The sequence below is a fragment of the Narcine bancroftii genome, chromosome 1 (assembly GCF_036971445.1).
Source record: "Narcine bancroftii isolate sNarBan1 chromosome 1, sNarBan1.hap1, whole genome shotgun sequence".
Lineage (NCBI taxonomy): Eukaryota > Metazoa > Chordata > Chondrichthyes > Torpediniformes > Narcinidae > Narcine > Narcine bancroftii.
The window spans coordinates 353,965,164-353,992,323 of record NC_091469.1 but is presented as its reverse complement, the minus strand read 5'-3'; the positions used below and the strand labels follow the sequence as shown (position 1 = coordinate 353,992,323).

General features: G+C 45.8%; 1 protein-coding gene and 1 long non-coding RNA gene across 5 annotated transcripts in view; one reads left to right on the top strand and one right to left on the bottom strand.

Moving 5' to 3' along the window:
- The window catches only part of cpne4b (copine IVb), a 426,362-nt gene that overhangs the window by 255,322 nt on the left and 143,880 nt on the right, over nucleotides 1-27,160 (top strand). The window contains exon 1 of one of the 4 annotated variants that reach the window (XM_069911234.1): nucleotides 24,396-24,828. The exons of the other annotated variants lie outside the window; for them this stretch is intronic. The gene's annotated coding sequence lies outside the window, so the exon portion shown is untranslated. Of the gene's footprint in view, nucleotides 1-24,395; nucleotides 24,829-27,160 lie in introns of those variants that run through there. 4 annotated transcript variants of the gene reach the window in all.
- LOC138749623 (uncharacterized) lies at nucleotides 6,271-9,714 on the bottom strand. Its single transcript, XR_011348779.1, has 2 exons — nucleotides 9,514-9,714; nucleotides 6,271-9,033 (listed from the first exon to the last, which is right to left on the bottom strand). It is a non-coding gene; the product is annotated as an uncharacterized lncRNA (long non-coding RNA).

The window sequence follows — 27,160 nt, the reverse complement described above, 5'->3', positions numbered from 1 at the left end:
AATTGTCGACCTTTCAGCTTTCCTACTCCTTGGAAGACTGCGGGGAATTCTTGCTTCATATCCTCGTATGACTGAATTGAATTGACACAAGCTCCAATATGAAGTATTGCCAGGTCTTGCGCTGTGCTTCTACTCAGCAATGGTTCTCCCCTCTCTTCTATGACCATAAACTCTGCTTCGGTGTACTTATCTCCAGCTTCAACAGTTGCAGTAAAACATCCAATGGTCTGCAATGGCTTGGTTGCTGTGTATGGATACAGTTTCTTGGAACACTTCTTTGAGGTACAGATGATCTTTTTCCTTTTCAACTTCTCCCATAAATGTCGATCAATCACATTACTGTCACTGCCTGAGTCTACAATGGCCTGAACTGTCACTCCACCAATGATCACTGGGACCTTCTCATGATGTACTTCATTCAACGTAAATTGGTAACAACTCTGTTCCTCCTGGGTATCATCATCGTCACCATCTATCTGGCGAATGGTATCTTTCTTTCCAGGATACTTTCCTTTCCCCCAGGCTTTGCCTTTGGAAGTTGTACTCTTCCTCTTCTGGTCTGCATTGGACTTGCTTTTGCACTTCTTTGCAAAGTGGTCCTTACCTCCACACTTTCTGCAAACTTTGCCTTTGGCCGGGCAATATGGGTCTTTTCCAAAGTGACCTCGGTTTCCACGTCGATAACACTCCACGTCCTGTCTCGACGTATATCTTGGCTGATTATGGCGATGTGAGAGCCTCTTAATTTGCTGGCTTGAGTTGTCTTTCAGGGTCATGGTATGAAATTGCCCTTCAACAGCCTCTAATGCAGCAGCAATGGTTAAAACATCAGTGAGTACCAACTCACTCCCTCTTTCCAGTAGACGTCTTCTGAGTTTATCTGATCTGCAGTGCTGTACGACTTGATCCAATAATTGGTTGTCCAAATCAGCTGGCATGTAATTGCATCCAACAGCTAGCTGGTGTAGTCTCGTCACGTACTGAGCAATTGTCTGGCCATCTTCTTGTCTCGTTCTCCGAAACAAATGGCGTTGAAATGTAGCATTCGGTGTCACTACATAGTGTGCATTTAATGCATCTACTGCTTTCCGGTACTCATCCTTTCTTCCATTATTCAAAAGTGTCTTAAATGTTTCCCGAACTGAGGGTCCTGCAGTGAAAAGAAGTAACGCCCTCCTCTGCTCTTTTTGTTCAACCGTACCGGTATCTAGAAATAGGCCATGACTGTCAGCGTAGGATTCAAATTCTTCCAGCCATGCCTTCCACTTCACACTTACAGTGCTTGCATCACCCGTTGGGTCAAAATGAGCAATTCCACTATGTGTTAGAAAGTCACCGTCTGCCCCAGCCATGAGGAAATATTCCAGCCCCAAAAGTACTGAGTCACAGAGAAAATTATTATCACCTTGAAGTTGTCTGTAATCCTCTGTAATCTTGTTTAGTCTTTAATTTTCTTCAAGCTTCTTTCATCCTCGTCGTCAATGTCACATTTGTGGCCCGAAATGTGAAGTTAATAAAACATTAAACACAAGTTTATCAGGTAAACTTCTCTGTGGCTTTTTATTCTCCGGTTTCCTTTGTTCTCCTGCTTGTGTTCTTATCTCTCTCTCATACCACGTGACTTCCGGTATATCTCATACATATTCATTATCATGACACTGTGCGGCAGAGAAGCCCCTCCATAAATATTCCATTGCTGCAGCCAATCATACAGCCCTTTCTCTGCCCCATGGAATTCTGAGAGGGCAGGTCCACTGTCACTTTTCCCCAAGGTATTTATAAATTGTATGCGATAACACTACCAACTTTCCCATACTATATAAATTGTGTGTTACAGCATTACAAACTTTCCAATGCTAGATAAATTGTGCGCTATAGCACTGCAAATTTTCCCACTCGATATATTAATTGAGCGCTAAAGCACTAACAACTTTCCCACCCTGTTTAAAAATTGTCCGCTATTGTCATTTATTGCTAGCACTTTCCAACGGTGCCTTATAAAGGTGTATATAGGTCAGCACAACAACAGGAGCTGAAAGTCTTATACTGTACTGTTGTAGCGGCTACTACGGTAGAGCTACTAAAGTAATACACGCACCAGATTAGTCAACTCAAGACTGACTTTATTCAGATTTTATGATCTTCTTTTATACCCTGCATGTCCCAGGCTCCACGGGACAAGGCGGGACATTGCTACTGGAGTGCTTCTGATCCACGGGACCGGCAGGTTTAAATTGATCCTTGTGAGTGTCCCTTGCCTTCCGGCAGGATACTCAGCAGGACAACACGTCGTTCTCCAGCACGCAGTACTGCTCTATTAGATGAGTGTTTGTATAGTTGTTCCGTGCCCCACAGAACGTACTGGCAACAGTTTGCGACACCGCTCTGCGCGCTCACTCAGCCCACTACACGACTGCTGCATCACCCCCCTCCCCCCCAGAACCGTCGTCCGAAACTAAAACACCAGTTGCATGTGCCTTAGGTGGGCTCCCACATTGTCTGTGCTGGGGGCATTAAATGTGTGAAGTGGGATGCACATGGGCAGGCTTGAGTCTGCCTACACTAAACAGCTGCAAATGCCCGCAATGTCCAAATTATACAGAATCCCATCCCTCTTAATCACATGGAAAGGGCCCTCATATGGTCGTTATAACGGCGCTCCTGGGACCTGTCTGCATACAAAAATTAAATCAGTATCCAGGAGCGGCGGGGGCATATGTTGTTTAGGGGTTCCATGCCAGTTGGTAGGAACAGATTTGCTGAATGTGATACCACGTCAAAGCTGCTGAAGGACATCCAGGTCAGAGTTGGTTGCGAAATGAATGTCCCCTGGGACTGTAAGGGCCGTACCATAAACCATCTCTGCAGTCGATGCAGACAAATTCTCCTTTGGGGCTGTACGCACTCCCAGTAGAACCCATGGCAACTCATCGTACGGACTTTAGTTGCTGGTGGAAACGTTCCACAAGGCCATTGGACTGTGAATGGTATGCCATGGTGTGGTGCAGGTGTGTGCTGCAAAAGCGTGCAAAGGCAGTCCATACTGCTGAGGTGAATTGTGCTCCGCGGTCTGAAGTTATGTGCATTGGGATACCAAATCTGGTGATCCAGTTGACGTTGAATGCCCTAGCACGTTTCAAGGTCACTGGATGGCAACGAGATAGCCTGTGGTCAGTGCGTGGAATGGTCCACCACTGTTAAAATGTATCTTATGTTCTGAGATACTGGCGAATGGCACAACCAGGTCCACATGCATGTGTTGAAACCTCCTGCATCCCGCTGGAAAAGGCTGAAGAGGTGCCTTGGTGGGCTGCTGAATGTTGGCCGTCTGGCAGGAGGTACATGTAGGTGCCCATTGAGTGACATTTTTTTTAGTCCATACCATATATATTTATTTCGCTTGTGCTTGACTGGTGTTCTGATGGATGGATGAGACAAGCTGTGTATCTGGTCAAATAGGCATTGCCTCCATGATGTCAGAATCAATGGTCTAGGGTAGCCCAAAGACAAGTCACAAAGTAGGGTTGGGCCACCCTTTTGTGGTGCCACCTATTGTATGTCCAGGTTAGTAATGGCTGTACTGTATGCCTGAACATTGGGGTCAATGGCCTGTGCACTGGCCAATTCAGAAATATCAATTCCACCCTGAACTTGATATACAGTTGGTCTGGACAGCATATCTGCTATGAGATGTCCTTTTCCTGAAACATGGTGCATGTCTGTCGTGAATTCTGAAATGTATGATAAGTGATGCTGCTGTCTTGCTGATCATGGATCCATTATTTTGCTGAAGGCAAAAATGAGTGGCTTACGATCTATAAACACAGTGAAATGCCAACCTTCCAAAACATATTGGATGTGCCGTGTGGCTAGATACAATGGCAACAGTTCCCGATCAAACACACTATATTTCACTTTCGCTGGCCATAAATGCCTGCTGAAGAAAATGAGGAGTTGGTAATGGCCATTGACATACTGCTTCAGAACCGCACCTATGGCCATAGTCGAGGCATCAATGCTAAGCCCCAAGGTAGGCTCAGGGTTAGAATGGGTGAGCCCTGCTGCTTTGACCAAAACTTCTTTGGCAGTTATAAACGTAACCTCTGCCTCTGATGTCCAGGTAATGTCCCTGTTCTTGGTGGAGAGGATCTGAAACAGTGGCCAAAGAATGTCAGCAGCTATGGGAATAAACTGGTGATAAAAGTTCCCAAAAGTTTCTGCAGTCCTTTAACCATGGTAGGTTTGGAAAAAAGCATGGACTGCGTCTACCTTGCTGGATAAGGGAAATATACCGCTGGCCGTGATCTCGTCTCCTAGAAAGTCGATGGTGGATCTGCCAAATTGACATTTGCCAGGGTTGATGGTAAGACTGAATTTCTCTAGCCATTGGAAAAGGAGGCGTAAATGCAGGAGGTGATCCTGCTCAGTCTGACTGGCTACGAGGATGTCATCCAAGTAAATGTATGCAAACTCCACATCCCTGCCTAAAGTGTCCATAAGCCACTGGAAGGTTTGAGCGGTGTTTTTCAATCCAAATGGCATCCTAAGAAATTCAAAAAGCCCGAAAGGGGTAATAATTGCCGTTTTAGGAATGTCATCCTTTTGGATTGGTATCTGATGGTATCTCTTGATAAGGTCAACATGGAAAGAATGCAGCAATTGTGTAGATTGGCAGCAAAATCCTGTATATAACAATTGGGTACCTGTTGAGTGTAGTTACATCATTCAGCCTACAATAATTGCACAGGGTCTCCATCCACCTGTTTTCTATGGAACCATGTGTAATGGTGATGCCCAAGGACTGTTGGAGCATCAAATGATACCCATCACCTCCATTACTGTAAACTCTGCCATTGCTTACAGCAGTTTATCAGGTGGAAGACAACGAGCCCTGGCATGAATCGGTGGGCCTGAAGTGTCTATGTAATGAGACACACCATGGGCTGTTTTGGAGGCATTGAAATGAGGAGTGAGAATACGGGGAAATTCATTGAGCAGGGTAACATAGACATCTTTGTGCAGGGTATGCACTCTGAGTTGCAAAACTCTCCCTTTGTTGCATACCAATGGGTATGTTTGAAAGCTGGTGCCATGAACCAATTTCCTCTGTTTCACATCTACCAGCAAATCATGAGATCTTACAAAGTCTGCACCCAAAATGGGCCAAGCAACAGAAGCTAAGGCGCAATTCCAATGGAATGTGATCCCTCCTATTCCAATTGTGATCCGTCACGTGCCAAAGCTGGGAATGGTAGTTCTATTTGCCATTTGATGAGCCAGATGTTGTTGTTTATGCATTTTTTTTTCAAAATAAGTCAGCGAGAGCAACCTGACCTCAGCACCCGTGTCTACAAAAAACTTATGCTTACCAGCATCGTCTTGAAGATACAATAGACCGATACTCGCGCCAGTTGCCGAGGCCACTACTGGCAGCTGGCTTTTTCATTTCCCGCCTTTTTTCTGCAATAGGTATATGGCTGGACACATTTATGGGCATTTTTTTCCCCAACGGCGATGATGAAAACACCATTCTCGATGCCTGTCAGTACTTTCCTCCTTCTTTGATTGAACTGCAGATATAGGAGGTTCTTAGAATGCGGGAAATGTATCTGCTGCCAAAACAGGATGTATTTGAGCAGACTCTTGTGTTGGAGTACGATAGATCCTGTCAGCCTCCTACGCTATGTCTTGGGGATGGTGGAAATCCATGTTAGTGATGGGTATGGTGACACGAGTTGGGAGTTTGGATAGGAATAGAGTTTCAAAGACCTGGAAATAAGAATGACCATCCGCTAATGTGAGCATCTCATTCATTAGGTCAGATGGATTCCTGTCACCCAGACCTTCCATATTCAAAATCTGCATGCCGCGCTCATGTCTTGTCAATTCCAGCATATCCGTGAGAAATTGGCGGAACCTGGTGTGCTGGTTTTCCGCAGGAGGATTAGTAATAAATTCACTTACTCGAGATGCGGTAGTGGTATCCAATGCACCTACGACATTCCAGAATTTTGTGTCCTCTGCCATTATGCCACGAAGACAAAATTGGGTTTCACCCTGAATGAGCCATACCCGAGGTTGATGGGTCCAGAAAGGAGGCAAGTAAAGTCCCATTGCATTAACTGCCACCATGGCGGCAGCTGCCGCTACTACTGTATCCGTGTCCATTATAACTGTAGACTCGACCTTCGGCTAAATCTTGTAGTCGGGGTCACCAATTGTAGCGGCTACTACGGTAGAGCTACTAAAATAATACACACATATGCCATATTAGTCAACTCAAGACTGACTTTATTCAGATTTTACCATCTTCTTTTATACCCCACATGTCCCGGGCTGCACGGGACAAGGTAGGACATTGCTACTAAAGTGCTTCTGATCCACGGGACCGGCAGGTTTAAATTGATCCTTGAGAGTGTCCCGCACCTTCCGGCAGGACACTCGGCAGGACAACATGCTGTTCTCCAGCACACAGTACCACTCCATTAGGTGAGTATTCACATGTTTGTATATTTGTTCTGCAGCCCGCAGAACCATGCTGTGTGCTCGCTTGGGCCGCTACACTGAACATAAAGCTTAAGTATGTTATGATTAATTTTGTTCAAATATAAGATCATAATACATTGATCAGGATTTAGGGCAGGTCCACCATAACTCGATGGATCATGACATCATCAGTAGAAAGTAGAACAGTTCTAACCCCGGGTTGGCTCCTTACAAGTGTGAAAGTGTTCAGGGTCCCAGTTAGGAGTGGTCAAGTGTGAAAAGCCAAATCCCCATTTTTATCCCAGGACACTGAATGGCCAATACAAGCCCCTTTCCCACTTGCCAGTGATCCCAGGAATCGAACGCCAATCGGCCTTTAAAGTGGCAAGTGTGAAAGAAAAATCTGCTCAACGCCAGCACCAGGTAACATCATCTCATGCCAGGGATTGCCTAGTACAATCCCTAGTACAATCCCTGGCATCTGTAAACGCTGGCGTTGAGATCAGGCAAGTGTGAAACGGGCATTAGTGAGATGCAAGTGTGAAAGACGCTATTAACTGCATGGATGTCAGGATTGATTCATGAAGAAGAAAGAATTAGAATGGGCCTGTTTGCATTAGAATTGGAGGTGAAAATATTGCAACATTAGCTTCTGAAAAGGATTGACACAGTAGACGTGAAGAAACTTTGTTCTCTGACCTCAAGGGCAAAGTTATCTCTTTAGGATCAAGAGGTAGAAAAATGTCACATATTGGCTTGTAAATTGTTGGTATTCTCTTCCTCAGAAGGTTGTAAATCTTCAGTGATAGTCACAGAACACAGGAACAAGCCCCTTGGCTCAGCCTATCCATGCTATGCCAGGAGGTGATTGCAGCTTTCAATGTTATAGTGATGCAAGTGGTCAATAGATGTTGCTCAGATCTGAGAGTCTCTGCCTTCACAGCACACAAGGGCAGCGTTTTACAAATTCCAACCATTCTCTGGGTGAAAAAATTCTTCCTATATCTCCTCTAATCTCCCTACTTTAAACTGTCATCTTCTAGTCATCGATGGCTCAGTTTTAAAGTAAAATTTCTCTGCCTAAGGAAGCAGTAGAGGCTACCTCATTCAATATATTTCGAATACAGGTGGGTTTTTGTGAAGTGGGGAAATTAAGGATGTAGGATCAACAGTGATCACACTAAAATGTGGAGCAGTCATGATGTTCCGGATGATGTATTCCTGTTCCTTTCTCTTACGTTCATTATGTATTTCTTGGACCTCATAATTTTGAACCCCTCTATCATGTCTCTCTTCAAAATTCTTGACTCTGGTCTCTGAGTGTGTCCAAGACAAATGGAGACATTTTTAGATACGAAAGGAAGGACTTGAGAGGTAGAGATGGGGAATAAAATGAACTCCAGGTTCAGTCATAACCTTCATGAATGACCGGTCAGACTCAATGGCTCCTCTAATTCTTATGCTCTCCTCCATTTCTAATGTTCTCCTTTTACTGGTCTGTAAATTATTATGATAGTTGGAATATTGAACATTGAAAATTTTATTGTGTTGAGAAATTTCAAATATCATGTAAAAACTGATGCTCATCCCTCTGGCTGAAGACTTGGGATGGATAGCACTGCCAAGTTTCTGGCAGTGGTGTCCTTGGCTGCAAAAGCTTTTGAAAATATAATAGCTGCAGGCCTTTTGTGAATTTAAGTGAAAGATCTGCTTTAGACCACTTGGTAAATTTGGCTTCTCAGTCGATGCATCAGGACTGTTAAGGCTATGCCTTAAGTAGCATCAGTCAGCAACATTCTCAAATTGTTGTTTACCATCCGCTGAAATCTTTTCATCCTTGCTTTTCAGGTTAGGTCTCAAAGGTCTTGAGTTCCATTTGCATGACCCTGTTGAGAGCAGTCTCCTGATCTCCCAAGTCCACATGTAGTCTCTTCTGCAGGATATCCAAAGCCATCTCCTTCATCCAGCAGTGGAATACATTGCTGCTGTGGGGGTTCTTGCTGGACTTCTATCACAGTTAATGGGTTAATACCTTGTGAAATTCTCCATCCTAAGACTTTGTGAAAGTTGCTTTAGAGCTAAAGTGCGGGTGAATTTTAATATTACGGTCTCCAGGAATGAGTGCATTAGGTCCAAAGATTAAGTCGGATCACATTATCTGCTTGCTTGCTTTACTGGCAGCTTGAAAGGTCAGCAGAGTCACTGAAGAATGTAAAGGTTGGAAGGGCCCCAGGCGGATTCTCAGGATAGTTAATGACTTGGAGGTCTTGTGTCTTGTCACTTGAGCAACTAATATCAGTGCTTAGGAGAAGAACTGTTTCCACAACCTTGGTCTGTATTTGCAACTTGTCAAACATTCTCTTTTATAATTATTTTTCAGTTTTGTTTGGACAAATGTGGATGAGTAAAGAAACACTGTAGACTTGTTAAGACAATTTGTGTTTGACTCTGTTGAATTATTGAACAGGTAGCAAAGTGTGTAGAGGTGGGCTGCATTGAGTCTCAGGAAAGTCTTGCATTAAAAAATTCACAACGCAAAATTGAAACCTGTGGAAAAGGGACAAAAAACAGCACTGAACAACATTAGCTAAGGGATGCTTTTAAAAATGTACAAACATCATAAAAGGATTGAAAAATGCAGTTGTGCTCATGTGTTAACTGGACAATGGCTAAGTCTGGCACATGGTGGTCAGTGGAGGAGAGATGACCAAGAGTTGTGGGCCTGGTTGGAACCTGGGAGAGGTCTCTGGAAACTAGAAGAAGAGGGAGGGATCGACAGATTTTGGGTTGGTCTGGTGCATTGCGGAAGTTTCGGGGAGTTGTGAAGGCATCTGAAAATTAGGTATTAATGGTCAAATGTTTGGAAATTGAACTGGAGGTTAGCCAGCTCTGGAGATCATAGAGGTGCAGCAAGAGGGCTGCTGGAGTTGGTGAGGGCTGCTGAAGTTGGAACTGAGGAGGGTAGCACTGGGAGCTTGTGTGGAAGGGAGGGACTGGGGAATAATGAGACTCATCAATCCAACACACATTCTGCCTTTTTCTGGTTTCTTTTGCTCAGCTTCAGGAGGTTTCCTTTGATATATGCAGCAACATGAAACCATGTCCAATGAATAGTCTGTGGCGGCGCAAAGCCTAATGGCGAACCAGCCCCGCTTGTTATCGCCACATGGTGGGGCAGCCATTAGGAGATGGCATCGTCAGGGGTTTCTTCTTGACTCCAGCATCCCTTCCAGCGCGCACCCTGGGCAGCGATTATGATGTCACAACACACCAGATGACTGAGCTTGTGCTGCCCTTAAAGGGGCGCGCTGAATTTGAATAAAAATAGTTGTTAATGGCCATTGGTGTGGTGACAATGATTTACTTCAGCTCCTCAGAGCGCCACATTAGTGATCCTGACGGGCCCAGATGACCTTCTGGACCCAACCAACAATGGACACGGCAGAGGTTAAGACAGTAGCCCTCAAACTTCCCCCTTTCTGGCCACATCGCCCACGGACATGGTTCAGCCAAGTGGAGGCACAATTCCACCTCCGCAACCTCACGGCTGATACCACTAAGTTTTACCATGTCGTAGGCGCCCTCGATGAGGACACGGCGGCGAGGGTGGACGATATCATCCATTGGCCACCAGTGTCAGAAATAAAACTTCTCACACATGAGTCTCTTTAAAACTGATGACACGACAAGCTTTATTTACAAGTCTGCAGAGTTGGACTCAACTGGCTTCTCACCAGTTAAGCCCCGATACATACAGTGCATTGATTTTTATACCCTTATTGTTTGCCCTTCCCCTTCTTATTAATACTGTTTTAATTGGTTAGTATTGCAAAAGCATTCTAAGTATAACTGCATTTTTAATTATCACGTTCGTTACGTACGCTGCGAACTCTACATACACTAAATTCTGTTTCTCACCCTTCTTATCAATCTTTTGTCTCCTGCATGTCTCTCACTATGACCATGAAAAGATATGTTTAAAAAAAACATATCCAGCTGAACCTTTTGTCCTTGGCTGCTAGTAAGCTCCCTGTCCGTTCTGGCTTCCCTTTTTATGATTAATCATCACATTTTAACTTAAGCCATTTTAACCTAAATTCTCTATATATAACAATCCACCCCTTTCTCTCTTTAAAATGTGTGTATTATATATATATGAATGGGGATTTTAACTCGAGGAAGAGAAACGTTTCATGATAAATTAATCTCGTGTTGAAGTAAAATTCTAACGGGGTCTCCCAGTCCCCCTGGTTGCATAGCCTGTTGGACCATGGAAATCACCAGGCTGCGTAGACAGGGAATAATACAGGGCAAAACAAGTAGGAGGAATAAAATACCTCCGATGACCTACAATAAGGTACGCCACCAGGTTCCTCCAAACCATTTGTCTATCCAATTTAATTTTGCAAAAGGATGCCAGGTTTGAACCGGTACATGGGACAAAGTACGAATATTATCAGCGATTTTTCGAATGGCTTGGCCATTATCATCAATCTGTAAGCAGCAGTTAGTCAAATTAAGCTTTGCACATACACCTCCTTCTGTGGCTAGGAGATAGTCTAGGGCCAGACGGTTCTGATACATAGCAGAGCGCATTTGACCTTGCTGGGATGCAAGTAATTGCAGGGCTAGAGCTGTTTGATTTGTAACAATTTCAAGGACTGCTTGCAAGCGAATAATGCGATTTAACATATAAATAGGAGTACGATAACCCCAGGATCCATCTTGAGCCCATGTAGCGGGACCATAATATTGAATTATGCGTTCTGGAGGCCAATCATCTCCCCATTGTCCCAAATGTACCGTGCTAGAGCGGGGCTGACGGTGTAATGTATCAAAAACCTTCACTCCTAATTTATGACCGTGATCGTGGGGTAGGAGGAAAAATTCTGGGCGGATTATTCCTAGGAAACAAGTTCCACTCCACTGTAAGGGGAGACGAGTATAAGCTTTATTACCACATACCCAGAATAATCCATTTGGGGATACTCCATACCCCCTTTCCCAAACTCTTTTAAGAACGGGGTTTGATTGGTATGGTCCTGTGATGGTGGAACTGGTACAATTCCAAAACTGAATACTGCTATTAGACAGGGGTAGGCAATTAGTTTTAAAAACAGTGGATAAGAACCAAGTCAGGGGTTTAGGAAACCAAGTGAAAATACCAGGCAAAATGCGAATCCATACAGCCTTGCAGGGACTTTTTCCTACTGGGTATTTGCTGGTTCGTGAGAGACAATAAAAACCAGAGGGGACGTTAGAGAGAGATCAAGTTTCTCTTGATCTCGTTCGGTTAGTTGTCCATATTCGGGAAATCATGGTCAATGAATTGAGGGACTCCCCCCACCAAGGCCATTGCTCTGACATCTGTGGACCCCCACAGACCCAACAATTGGTTACATTAAAAGTTCCTGCAATTTTAGTTGCAAGATCTACAAAAAGGTTATCTCCCCCAACTGCATGACCGAAACTTTCATGGTTATTTGGATGGACTCGAACTAAGTCCGGCTGTCTTAAAGGGGCAGGCACTTTCGAGTGTGGAGTGGAACTTTTCATTGGAATAGTACGCTGGTGTATGCAAAACCAGAGTCCATCAGGGCATGGTGGGCCTGAGTCACCCTTCCAACCGTTAAGAGGGAAAGGAGTGGTATTAGGAATCTGTATATAATGACCCATATTATTTCCTTCTTTTTCCACACAAGGGGTATATGGATGTTGGGTGGTATTTTCTGCCCAGCATTTCTCAGGAACTGAGGTATGGGAAATAAAATTACCCTCCTTTCTTCCCCAAATGTGGTCCTGAAACAGGACCACTGTGTCTCTGCATTTCTTACATTTCACACCTGATAAAGACATAGGCAAACTAAGAAAAATCAAAGAACATAACAATAACATTGTGAATCAAGTCTTTCTGCGAAATCGCAAGGTAAGAGGTTTTTCTCCAGGAACACAAGTCCAATCTGAGTTCGTATCAGGGTCCTGAGGCGCCTCTACAGGTCCCTTAAATCTGGATGCGTGCGTCCACCCCTTCTCTCTTGTTCGTGCTGCAGCCTCTGTAGTTAAGAGAACTTGGTATGGACCTTCCCACTGGGGCTGGAGTTTTTCAGTTTTCCAGGTCTTGATGAGAATCCAATCTCCTGGTTCCACTTTGTGTAAAGAAAAGTCTAGAGGCGGTGTTTGTGCCAATAGTCCTCTCTTTCGTAAATCTGTAAGAGAGCGTGACAGTGCCTGTAAATAGTTCCTAACAAATATATCCCCTTCCCCCAAGGTGGGACACCCCTCAACTGTACTCCAGAAGGGAAGCCCAAACATCATTTCATAAGGGGACAATCCTACATCTTTTCGTGGGGCAGTACGAATTCTCAATAAAGCCAGGGGCAGACACTTTATCCAAGGCATTTTAGTTTCCACCATTAATTTTGTCAATTGCATTTTTAGGGTTCCATTCATACGTTCAACCCTCCCTGAGCTTTGTGGATGCCAAGGGGTATGCAATTTCCAAGAGACCTGTAATGCATTACAAATCAATTGCTGGATTTTTGAAGAAAAATGTGGACCCCTGTCTGAGTCTATAGAATCCATTATACCATATCTGGGGATTATCTGTTCTAGGAGGAGGCGAGCTACTGTAGAGGCTGTAGCATTTACTGTTGGGAAGGCTTCCACCCATCGGGTAAAGTGATCTATTATCACCAACAGATACTTCCATCTTTGGACTTGAGGTAACTCTGTGAAGTCGATCTGGATACGTTGAAAAGGGCGTATGGCTAATGGTTGACCTCCCATGGTCCCTGTCCTCATTACCTTCTTATTAATTTTTGTGCATAGGTGACAATTCTGCACCTCCTGTTGGGCCAAGGTGTAGATTCCTTTACACACATATTCTCGAAACACTGTGTCACATAAGGCTTGGGTGCCCCAGTGGCTCTGATGATGCAGGTGTTTTAAAATATTGCGAGTTATTTCTTTATTTAGAACCATTCTTCCATCTGGTGTCTTCCATGTTCCATCAGGCAGCTGGCTTGCGCCCAGCTGAGCCATGTCCTTTTCTTCCTTAGCAGTGAAAATGGGAGCCTTCTTTATGCCTTGTCTTATTGGGATTAAGGTCAGCAAACGGACTTCTTGTTGCATGGCTGCCCTTTTGGCTTCTTCATCAGCCAGCCTGTTTCCAATTGCTGTCGGGGTATCTCCCCTTTGATGGCTTGGTATGTAGACCACTGCTATTTCCTGGGGTAATGTCAAGGCTTCTAAAGTCAGAGTAATCATCTGTTCGTGTGCCAATTCCTTTCCTCTTGATGTAATTAGACCACGCTCCTTCCAGATCTTACCAAAGGTATGCACTACCCCGTATGCGTATTTGGAATCAGTGTAAATCGTTCCAATTTTCTTTGCCAGTATTCTGAGGGCTCTCTGCAAGGCATATAGTTCACAGGATTGTGCTGACCAGCTTCCGGGTAGTCTCGTGGATCCTACTACTTTCCAAGTATTTCCTTCTATTATAGCATACCCACTTCTTCTCATTCCGTCAACACATCTGGCGGAGCCGTCAATGTAGAATTCATATCCTTCTCCCAGTGGAGTATCGCAAAGGTCTTCTCGGGTCTTGGTCTGAAGATCTGTCAACTCGACACAGTCGTGCTCCACCTCTCTCTCTGTTTCACTGCCGTATAAAAACTGAGCTGGGTTGCAGCTATTAATCTTTGCAAACTGTAGATCTTCTCCGACCATTAAAATGGTTTCATACTTTAATATGCGAGAATCAGTCAGCCATCGATGGGCAGTTTGTGTTAATAAAACACTCACAGAATGGGAGGTGTACACAGTCATCTTTCCTCCAAAAGTAAGTTTACGTGCTTCCTCTACCAACAGAGCAGCAGCCGATACTCCCTGGATACACGTCGGCCATCCGCGAGACACTGGATCCATCATTTTGGAAAGGAAAGCCACTGGGTGTCGCTGACCGCCTTTTTCCTGTGTTAAAACTCCCACAGCTGTTCCTTGGTTATGAGTGACAAATAGCTGGAAGGGCTGTTTTAAAGAGGGCAGAGTGAGTACCGGGGCTCGTGTCAGGCGATGCTTCAAGTCCTCAAACCATCCCTCCTCCTCCTGGGTCCATTTCAATGGATATTCATTTTCATTTGTCAGCTTTTCATACATAAACTTCACCAAAGCTGAGTAGTCCTCTATCCATAACCTACAGTAACCTAAGAGTCCCAGGAATTGTCTTATTTCCTTCTTATTACGGGGTAACGGCATTCTAGTGATTCCCGCAATCCGTTCAGGGGTAATCCGTTTCTGTCCTTTACTTATCTGGTGTCCCAGATATACCACAGTTCTCTCAACAAACTGTAACTTGTTCCTGGACACCCGTAGACCCTTTTTCCCCAGATAATTCAAGAGTCTAATTGTATCTCCCCTCATTTCTTGTTCCTTGGGTCCTGATAATAGTAAATCGTCCACATACTGCATTAGTTGGGAATCATCAGATTGTGGATAGTCCACCAGGATTTGTTCTAGCATTTGTCCAAACAGGTTCGGAGATTCAGTGAACCCTTGGGGCAATACAGTCCACCGAAGCTGTCTCCGTCTACCTGTCCATGGATTTTCCCATTCAAACGCAAACATATCTCTACTTTCCTCTTCTAATGGACACGTCCAGAAGGCATCCTTCAAGTCGATAACACTAAACCACTCATGGTCTGGGGGAATCTGACTCATAATAGTATAGGGATTAGGCACCACTGGGTGGCGGGTCTGAACAATAGCATTCAAACTTCTTAGATCCTGAACTAGGCGATAGGATCCATCTGACTTTTTCACTGGGAGTATAGGGGTGTTATAAGGTGACATGCATTCTTCTAATAGTCCGTCTCGTATTAGAGTCTCAATTACTGGCTGTAGCCCTTTTCTCCCTTCCAAAGAAATAGGATACTGACGTTTCCTTACCGGCTGATGACCTGGTATTAATGTGACATGTAAAGGTGGGATGTCCAGACCTCCTCGATTTCCCTCCTTATACCAGACTCTCTCGTCAATCTGCCGTTCATCCTCTTCCTTTAAAGCGCAGAGGTGGACTCGCACTTCTCCGTCCACACGGAGAGCACCCAAACCTAGGAGAGCCTGTAAGTCCCTTCCTAGGAGGTTAAATCCAGCCGACGGTAACAACAAGAGGTCTTGTACCCCTTCTCTTTCTTCCAGTTTCACTGTTACTTGGGGAATTATTGATACCATTCTGGGAGCCCCTTCTATCCCAGAAATTGTCAAATTACTTTTTACAGGCTCAGTTCCGATTGGCACAGTTATTACACTACTTCGTTCGGCTCCTGTGTCCACCATAAACACCACCTCTTCTCCCTTGGGACCAATTTTTAGTTTTACCAGGGGTTCCCTCTTATACTTGGTCCCTAACATTTGGAACCCCTGACACCCCTAATCTTCTTCCATAAGTTCGAGGGCACGCAATTCCCTCTTGTATCGGGGGCATTCCCTCTTAAAGTGTCCTTCCTCATTGCAGTAATAGCACTTAACGAACCTCCGGGGTCTTCCCTCTCTTGGATATCTTGGATTGTTTAGAGGAAGGTTTTGTTTTCTTTCCCCTCTGGATTCAGCATTCATCTGTCGGATAGTCTGTACCATAACCTTTGTCGCCCTCTTTTGATCTTCTTCTTCTCTCTGCACATATACTTTTTGCGCCTTTTTTAACAGGTCACTTAGGGGTTTTTCGCTCCAGTCCTCCTCCTTTTCTAGTTTCTTTCTAATGTCCTGCCATGATTTGGAAACAAATTCAATTCGAATAAGCTGTTCACCCATTGGTGTACTAGGGTCCACGCCCGCATACTGTTGGACATTCTTTCTCACCCTCTCCAAAAAATCAGTAGGGGACTCGTCTTTCCCCTGGTGGTTCCCAAATGCCTTGGTGAAATTGTGACCCTTTGGCACAGCCTCCCGTATCCCTTTAATTGTCCACTCTCTATATTGTCTCATACTTGCCAATCCCTCGGGTGTTCGTTTGTCCCACCTGGGTTCATTTAAGGGATATTTTTGTTCATGGGGTCTGGGGTCCCCAGGTTGTTCATATTCCCACATGAGGAGGGCAGCCCGTCGAATCATCTGCCTCTCCTGGGGTGAGAATAATGTTCCCATTATTGCCTGCATCTCTTCCCACGTATATGTGTTTGGTCCCAGGAATTGGTCAAGCTGTTCAGCCAGTCCTATAGGATCTTCTAATAACTTTTTCATTTCTTTCTTAAATCCCCGCACCTCTGTACTAGTTAGGGGAACATTCACATATCCCGTTCCCCCTCCCGGTCCTCCCATAGGAACTTCCCTCAGGGGATTTAGGCTTATTGAAAATTTTGATGGTCCTGGACCAGTCTGGGATCTTGTCCAGGGTCGGTTTACCGGTGGAAGTTTAGGGTCCGACTCCCTTAATTCATCCTTTTTTTCCCGGCCCCTTTCGGGGCAATCAGATTCATCACCTTTCCCCTCCGGTAATGAGCTTTCCTCGGGCGCAGTAGGCACTGGGGGAATATAAGGAGGGGGAAGGTTGTCCAGAGGTTCCCACTTCTTTTCTCCCACTACCCTCAATTTAAAACATTTTGTTAAGGATCCTGGCCAGGGAACCCAACAAAATGCATACGCTGACTCTTCTTGATTCACCTTTCGTCTCGAATTTACATATATGTTTAATGCTTGTCTAACCCAATCCTCATCAGATCCAAATTTCGGCCACCAGACCGAGGAACCTTTAATAGGTTGTTTCGACCAAAGGAGACAATATTGGACCATCTTTTTCTTGTTTTTGTCTCGATATCTTTTACTATCCCAATTTTCAAACATTCTCCCCAAAGGGCTGTCAAGGGGAACTCCCAGGAATTGTCCTGAATTTTCAGATGAGCCCTTAGATTTTGATCCTCCCATTTTCCCACCTAGATCTGTTTATCGTTGCTGAGGACCCTCTCGTTCTGGACCCTACTCCCTTCTTCTCAGACGCCTCGTCGGAGGTACTGTCCCTCCTTCGGTTACCGCTGAGGTTTCCCTGGGGTTGACCCCTCTCTTCTCGGCACTTCGTCAGAGGTGCTGTCCCTCCTTCGGTTACCGCCGAGGTTTCCCTGGGGTCTATCCTAGAGTCCCACGACAGGGTCCTCACGCCACGACAAAAGCTCTATACCTGATCTATTACGTTAGGCTTTTTATCCAAACAGGTGTATCCCGTTACACCTGTTACCCAATCCCCACACCACAATCGTAAGTCGTCACTTACCGGTGTCTTCCCGGGGATTGAACCGTCACCCTTCTCCTCTCCGTCTTGTCGTGTCACCTTGTCCGGATACCACTCGCTCAAGCCGCCCGAAGCGACGAGCAAGGGACTAGGAGCCGCTGAACTCAGCGGGGTGCACCGCCTCCGATGTCCCTCTTCTCGCCTCCCCTCACGGCCGGAGTGTAGATCCCGGACGAGCCCCCATTTGTCAGAAATAAAACTTCTCACACATGAGTCTCTTTAAAACTGATGACACGACAAGCTTTATTTACAAGTCTGCAGAGTTGGACTCAACTGGCTTCTCACCAGTTAAGCCCCGATACATACAGTGCATTGATTTTTATACCCTTATTGTTTGCCCTTCCCCTTCTTATTAATACTGTTTTAATTGGTTAGTATTGCAAAAGCATTCTAAGTATAACTGCATTTTTAATTATCACGTTCGTTACGTACGCTGCGAACTCTACATACACTAAATTCTGTTTCTCACCCTTTTTATCAATCTTTTGTCTCCTGCATGTCTCTCACTATGACCATGAAAAGATATGTTTAAAAAAAACATATCCAGCTGAACCTTTTGTCCTTGGCTGCTAGTAAGCTCCCTGACCGTTCTGGCTTCCCTTTTTATGATTAATCATCACATTTTAACTTAAGCCATTTTAACCTAAATTCTCTATATATAACAACCAGCGACCGAAAAGTACACAGCCCTGAAAAATCTGCTCCTGGGGAAGTTTGGCCTCTCACCCCAGCACCGTGCGTCCAGACTCTTACATCTAGATGAGTTGGGGGACCACAGCCCCTAGTCCTCATGGACGAGATGCTGGCCCTGGCAGTGGACATTCAGGTCTATCTGTCTGAAGAGGACTTCTCTGACCCCTGCAAGGCAGCAACCTGGGCGGATGCCCTCTGATGAGCTAAGCAGGAGAATGGGGCAGCACTCCGCCAGGTCTCCAAGCCGGTGCCCCATCGTCAGCAAGATTCCCCCCAAGGGCAAGCCCAGTCATCATGGTGCTTCTACCATCAGCGCTGGGGGGCTAAAGCCTACAAGTGCCACCAGCCCTTCGATTACCAGGGAAACAGCCAGGCCAGATCCACAGGGTGCTGGTTCCTAGTTGACACGAGCTGAGCTGAGCTTCCTTCCCCCCACAGCACTGGAAACACAGACTTGAACCCCCAGTCCAACCCTGCGGGCTACCAATGGCTCTACAATCAAAACCTTTGGCATTTGTAGGGCACAGATACAGATCGGGGAAGAGAAGTTCACTTGGAGGTTCAACCTGGCCTCGGTGAGCACGGCGCTGTTGAGGGCTGACTTCCTAAGGGCTCATGGCCTGCTGGTGGACGTGAGGGGCAGGAGGCTGCTCAATGCCCGCATCTTATGCTCGATGTGCCTGGGCACGGCAGACGATGCCAGGACGGAGATTGCCAAATTCGCCGCCGCTGAAGACGAACTCGCCGGGATCCTCAGTGAGTTCCCTTCCATCCTGGAGCCTCACTTCAGCATCGCCTCCCCCCAACATGGAGTATTCCATCATGTCTCCACACAAGGCCCCCCGATCCACACCAGAGCTAGACAGCTGCTGCCAAAGAAACTGAAGCAAGCCAAGGAGGAATTCTCCAGACTCCAGGAGTTGGGCATCGTTCAGCAATCAAACAGCGCTTAGTCGGCGCCGCTACGCATGGTCCCGAAGTAATCGGGATGTTGGAGGCCCTGCGGAGACTACAGACGGCTGAACGACGCAAGACAGGTACCCAGTCCCCCATATCCAAGGCTTCGCAGCTAACCTCCACGGCACGTGGTTCTTTTCAAAGGTTGATCTGGTGCGCGGATACTACCAGATCCTGGTCCACCCCGATGACGTTGGAAAGACTGTCATTATAACTCCCTTCAGCCTGTTTGAGTTTCTCCGCATGCAGTTCGGCCTGAAAAATGCAGCCCGACATTCCAGCACCTCATCGACGCAGTGGGTAGGGATTTGGACTTTGTCTTTACCAACCGAGACGACATCCTGGTAGCTAGCCGCACTGGTAAAGATCACAAGGCCCATCTCTGTACGCTGTTCACCCAGCTGGCAGAATTCGGCCTCACGGTCAACAAGGCCGAACGCCAGTTCGGGAAATCGGAGAAGGTGGCAGCCATCCAATGTTTCCCCAAGTCCTCCTCCCTCAAAGGGCTACAGGAATTTGTGGGGATGGTGAACTTTTACCATCGATTCATCCCCAACGCCGCTCGCATCATGCGCCCTCTGTTTGCGTTGATAGCGACAAAGAAGAAGACCTTGGCCTGGTCGGGGGAGGCAGATGAGGCTTTCGCAGTGACGAAGTGGGCCCTTGCTGAGGTGACTTTGTTAGTGCACCTGTGCCCGGAAGCACACATGATGCTATTGGTCGATGTTTCCCCCACGGCAGTTGGAGGGGTGCTCGAGCAGTGGCTGGATGGACATTGGCGCCCACTAGCCTTTTACAGCAGGCAGTTGCGGCCTCCCGAACTCAAATACAGTGCGTTCGACTATGAGCTCCTGGCGCTGTACCTGGCCATCCGCCATTTTCGGTATTTCCTAGAGGGCAGGATTTTTACCGTATTTACCGACCACGAGCCCCTCACCCAAACACTATCTATGGCCAAGGACCCGTGGTTACCCAGGCAACAGCGCCACCTGTCCTATGTCTCAGAATAACCAATGGACATCCGGCACAGGGCAGGTAAGGACAATGTAGTCGCTGATGCGCTCTCCTGCCCGGCCATCAGCATGCTAGCTCCTGGCCTCGACTACACACAGCTCGCACAGGCCCAACAGCACGACGCTGAAACCCAGGCTCTCCGCACTGCAATATCAGGGCTCCAGCTTGAGGATATCCGCCTCCCCAAATCTGCTCAGCCGTTGCTCTGTGATACCTTCACCGGCTTACAGCGCCTGGTAGTTCCACAGGACTGGAGGGCTAGGGTCATCAGTTCCATCCATGATCTCGCCCACCCCTCAATAAAAACTACCATCTGCATGGTGGCTCAGCGTGCACAGCCTTAAGAAGGAGGTCGCAGCACTAGCTGCAACTGCGTCCGATGGCAGACCTCCAAAGTCCACAGGCACATGCAGGCCCCTATCTGACATTTCGACCTGGCACCGCGAAGGTTCCAACATATCCACGTAGACATCGTGGGCCACTTGCCGGAGTCCAAGGAGTCGCGATACCTATTCACCATAGTGGACAGAGCTACCAAGTGGCCAGAAGCCATCCTGGTCCGTGAAGCATCGGCAGAGACGTGCGCTAGAGCCCTGGTCGGCCAATGGATCGCTTGTTTCGGCGTGCTGGCGCATATTACAAACAACAGAGGCGCTCAATTTACCTCCGGCCTATGGTCACAGCTGGTGAAGCTTTTAGGGGTAACTCTGCACCACACCACGGCCTACCACCCGCAGTCTAACGGGTTAGTAGAGAGGTTCCATCACCACTTAAAGTCTGCCGTGATGGCCAGGCTTTCCGGCCCCAACTGGGTGGACGAGTTGCCCAATCAGAACATCGCTCAAGGAGGACCTGCAAGCCTCATCAGCTGAAATGGTCTACGGCGCACCACTCTCAGGGGAATTCTTCGACCCGCATGCAGAGGCCACACACAGTGAAGGTGAGCAGCTCGCCAACCTCTGTAAAGGCCTGGGCAACCTGACCCCACCGTCCCAATCACACCATGCCACCCGACTATCTCATCAACCCAAAGAACTCGATGTGACGCAATTCGTCTTTGACAGAAGGGGACCACAGAGAGCATTGCTGCTGCGGCCTTATGAGGGGCCGTACAAGGTTCTTCGGCGGTCGGGCGGAACTTTTACTTTGGATGTAGGGGGCAGGGAGGAATTGTTTACCATGAAAGCCGCCCACCTAGACTTATCTCAACCGGTCCAAGTGGGAGTGCCCAAATGGTGGGGCCGGCCGTGCCCAAATGGTGGGGCCGGCCGCCAAGCAACAAGAAGAGTAGCGGTTCTGGGGGGGTGGTATGTGTGGCGGCGCACAGCCTAATGGCGAACCGGCTCTGCTTATATCACCACGTGGTGGGGCAGCCATTAGGAGATGGCATCCCTTCCAGCACGCGCCCTGGGCAGCGATTATGATGTCACAATGCACCAGGTGACTGAGCTCATGCTGCCCTTAAAAGGGTGCGTTGAATTTGAATAAAAACAGTCGTTAACAACCATCGGTGTGGTGGCAGTAATTTACTTCAACTCCTCAGAGCGCCACAAGTCCTTAGTTGGAACAATATGATCCAATATATCAGGCATCAATCCAAAGGAAAGTCAAATAAGAAGTTATGTTAACTATGGTCAAGATTAAGTTGTCAGTTGCAAATCACCCTATATCAACATTCCAAATGGAATTTCCACTGGTGTGGTTCAACTCAGACCAAACTTCCAACCCAGAGTTGGAGTGAATGGATGTTTTTTCAAACTGGAAGGAAGTTAATGATGAAGTCCAGCGCCAATACTTTTTCTTCTTCATATGATTTGGTGGGGATAGGATGGAAGATGATTTCAAAGTTTGTAGTATTGCAAAACAAGGAATTGCAGAGAAACAGAGATAGGGTAGATGTAGTCTTCAGAAAGGCACAAACAAGCAAGTGGAATAGATATATTTTGGTTGAACCGAAATCTGAGTGATAACTTTTGATGGCAAGAATCAAGGAAAATAGTGAGGCTAATTGTTTAAAGTGGGTGTAGAAAGAGCAACCTAGAGTAGTTGGAACACAATTTATAAATAGAGCAATAGAATGTAAATGCAGAGAGAGCTATTCTATAAATTGTGGTGGTGGTTGAGCAGTAAGATTGTAAGCAATCTATTCCCCACATTTCAGACAAGGTATTAATGCCTACAAAAGGATTCAGAGAAGACTGACTAGGATGTTACAAGGCACGAGGGTCAAGCAATGAGAGGGAGTTGGAAACTGGCAAAGTTCAGACAGTTCTTGAATTGCAGTGATAAACTGTCCACAAGTTGTGCCTTGTGAATAAGGCTGTGTGCGAGATGTCTTGACAAGCACGCTGATGAAGTTGTGTATATGACAGCATTTGGACTTTTCGAAAAGGAACTCCAGTGAACCAGTATGCAAGGTTTTGTGTTAAAGATAGGTCATACAATGAAGAAAAAAGACTTGCTCACCAGGGATTATATGCGTGTGGGAAATTGACTTGTGACTTCCCTGAATGACTGATTCTCAGGCTAATCTGAAGTTTTAAAACTTTTGAGCACTTAAGCAAACATTAAATTGGTGGTAAAGGACACTTTGGTGATGAATCTAAGAGGAGGTGGTGGGATTTTCAATATGTTCTGATGAAAGAGGAAAAGGACTCTCACACTTGTATTCTAGTTGGACACTCTTGAAGATGGCCTTTATATATTACATGCCAGATTAATTCTTCCCTATTCCAATTTCACAATAGTCTTGATTACTCATATTTGGACATCATTTTAAATTTCCTTGTCTTTAGTGTGTTTGGTATCCTATAAGACAGCTCAACAACTGTAGTTATTTCCCTTCCATCTGCCACTAGGAAAGCCATTATTAGGGTGTTCGTCAAGCACCTTCTCCCAGTGGCTGAAGAGCTGCTCCTTCGGTGATTTCTAATTTGTTTATTTGTCACTGAATACCTAGTACAGTGCTATGAGTTCTTCTGCAAAAAGGTCAACAGTTTATCTCTGACATTCATACAGCTGTGTGAAGAACACAATTATGGAGTATGGGATTACAATGAAACTGAAGATCAATTAGCCCCCAGCAAGGGAAACTATAGTACTGTTGTAGATTCTATCCATTCAGGGGCAAAGTGGACAGAATTGTTACTGCATCAAGAAAATTGCAGGGAGTAGCACCACCAGCCAGTACACATGGCCTCCATTGAGCCTCGGTCAGCACCGGTGGGGGGGTCTGTGGCCATTGCTTGTCGTCAGACTTGCCTGTGTCACTAGCGTGTCAAGCGTCACAGTGTCCAGTTGACGCACACTAATGACTTTCCACGCAATAAAAGCAGTGCTTTTGGCTGCTATGTCAGAGGGACGGCAAGTAGCCCACCACCTGTGCTGCCCCCACCCCCCGCTGACCCATTTTATGACAGTCAGACTGTGCCCCACCCAGTTAACCTAATGCCCTCCTCTAACACTCGTTCTGATGTCGACCCTGCATTGAGCTCACGAAAGCCTTTGATTTCTTCGATCAGAAGGGGAGATGAAACATCCACCATGTACTCAGTTGCTCACATACATTCATTCATCACCGTTTTATGTTGCTTCATGACAACATGCAGTTTACAATAATCTATAATAGAATCAGTCAAATCAAAGACCAGATTAGGTAAGGTTACTTCATTACTCTGACACTCGTTATATCCATCTTTCTCTCACAGTTTTGCACCTCACCTCCAACAAGCTTCTCTTGGGAGTAAAGAAGATCTTCAGAACTAATTGAAATCTATTTAATGTAGTAATTACATCCCAGAACCAAGGTCACATTAGCCTCAGTAGTCGAGCTGTATTATGCAGATGACACTTGTTTGTACAAAATATTGACCTTCAAGCTATCTTTAACTCATTGTTATTATTATTATGTGCTTAAATGCTATATCCTGCAAATGGGCACCTGATTCAAGATTATAATGAAAAGAAATGAGGTTAGATGTAAATAAAATGGAGTTCCCCCCACTGAACTACAGACTGAAGGGATTGGGGCAGTGCACTGTTTTTCTTTTTCCAGAGAGAGTCTGGCATTAATACGCACACGATCACAGATGGCCGGTAGTGAGTTAAAAGGTCATGATTCAGTGAAACAAGGCTCACGGGTGTATATGGCCACTAGTAGCCTGAGAATGAGTTACTAGCTTAATCTTGTTTCCAATTACTTGTTCTTGGGCATCTATATCGAATAGTTTATTTCTCATCTGATTCATCCCAGGAATAAAGAAATGTTCTAAGAGGAGAAAGAGGCAACCAAGGCTGACAAGGAAGGACAAAGCAGCATAAGAACAAAAGAAAGGAACAATGTGGAAAAAGTTAGTGGGAAGCAAGAGGATTGGGAAGCTTTTAACAACCAACCGAAGGCAAGTTTTAAAAAAAACTGTAAGGAGAGAAAAGATGAAATACAAAGGTAGGCTAGCCAGCAACATAAAAGAGGATGTGAAAGATTATGTACCTGAGGAAAAGGCAGGCTAGGGTGGATATTGGACTGCTGGAAAATGACACTGGGGAGATAGTAATAGGGGATAAAGAAATGGCAGACAAAATTAATAAGTATTTGGCCTCTGTCTTCATTGTGAAATATACCAGCAGTGTGACAGAAGTTTGAATGTCAAAAGGCAGAAATGTGTGTAGTTGGTGTTATCCAGGAGAAGGGAAAGTTGAAGGTCTGCAAGTAGATAAGTCACCTGGACCAGATGAACCACACCACAGGGTTTTGAAAGAGATAGCTGAAGAAATTGTGCAGGCATTGGTAGTGATTTTTTTTTGGGGGGGGGGGAATCACTAGATTCTGGAATGGTTCCAGAAGATTAGAAAATTGCAAATGCCATTCCATTCAGTTAGAAAGGAGGGAGGTAAAACACAGGAAATTATAGGCTAGTTGGGCTAACTTCAGTGGTTGGTAAGATGTTAGAATATATTATTACGGTTGAGTTTTAGTGTACTTGGAGGCACACAGTAAAATGGTTTCCTAAGGGGAAATTTTACCTTACAACCCTGTTAGAATTCTTTGAAAAACTAATAGCAAGGACAAATAAAGAAGAGTCGATGGATGAATTATACCTGGATTTTCAGATGGCGCTGCACATGAGGCTGCTAAGCAAGATGAGAGCCCATGGTATTACATGAAAGACACTTGCAGGAAGATTAGCTGACTGATAGGAGTCAAAGAGTGGGGATAAAAAGGGCCTTTTCTGGTTGGCTGCCAGTGCCATGGGGCTCAGTACTGGAGCTGCTTCTTTTCATGCTACATGTGGCCAAGTTTGTGGACGATATGAAGATCGGAGGAAGGGGCAGGTAGCATTGAGAAAGCACTGAGTCTGCAGAGGAATTGTGTTCGGAGATTAGGCAGATGGAGTACATTGTGGAGAAGCGTGTGATCATGCACTTTGGTGGAAGGACTATTATAAGCGGGCAACAAATTCAGAAATCAGGCACCGAGAGACTTGGGAGTCAAGTGCAAGATTCCCTGTAGGTCAACTTGAATATAGAGCTAGTCGTAAGGAAGATAAATGGAATTCCAGGATTCATTTTGAGAGGGATAGCAGGGATGTGATGTTGAGGGTTTGTAGGCATTGAGTAATTTTGGGCTCCATAGCTAAGGAAGGACATATTGGTATTGGAGTGTAGTAGGTTTTCATATGAGGAGTGTATGAAGGATCTGAGACTGTACTCACTGAAGTTTAGAAGAATGAGGGGGGAATCTCATTGAAACCCACTGTATACTGAAAAACCTGGATAGAGTGGCTGTGGAGATGATGATTCCTATGGTCGGGGAGTCTTGGACCAGAGGGCACAGCCTCAGAATACAAAAAGCATCCCCTTAGAACAGAGATGAGAAGGAGAGTGGTGAATTTGTGGAATTCATTGCCATGGATGGCTGTGGAGGCAAAGTCACTAGGAATACTTAAGGCAGAGGTAAAGAAATTCTTGATCAGTAAGGGAATCATGGGTTACAGGGAGAAGCGAGGAAAATGGGCAGCATGGTTAGCATAGCGGTTAGCGCAATGCTGTTATAACGGCAACAGCTGGGGTTCATAACAAGTGCTGTCTGTAAGGAATTTGTATGCTCTCCCCCGTCTGCATGGGTTTCTGCCCACTGCTCAAAACGTACCAGAGTGTAGGCCAATTAAGTGTAATTGGGCAGCACAAGCTCGTGGACCGAAAGGGCCTGTTACTCTGCTGTATGTCTAAATTTAATGGGATTGAAAAGCCATGGTGGAACGGCAGGACGGCCTTGATGAGGTGAAGGGCCTAATTCCACAACTATGTCTCCTAAGTCAAAAATCATCTCCTTTGTTTGTTCACTCAGTTTGTGGCTGCATCATTTTAGAAGCTTCCAAAATTCCTCTCTGTAAGCCACCTTATCATTGTTATCGATGAGGCAAACTGCTGTTGTATCATCCATAAACTTAATGATTCTATCTGAACTGAATTTGGCCATGCAGTGTGAGTTAGCAGCGTGAACAGTAGTGGGCTGAGCATGCAGCCCTGAATGCACCAGTACTCAGTGTAATGTGACTTGAAATTTTGCTACCAACCCAGATTGGCTGTGGTCCATTAGTCAAAAAGTCTAGAATCCATTTGTCGGGGGGGGGGGGTGGTTTGAAACCCAGCGAGGTCAGTTTATCCACTGGCCTCTGACGTGATGCATGATCATGTTGAATGCCAAGCTGAAGTCAATGAACCTATCCA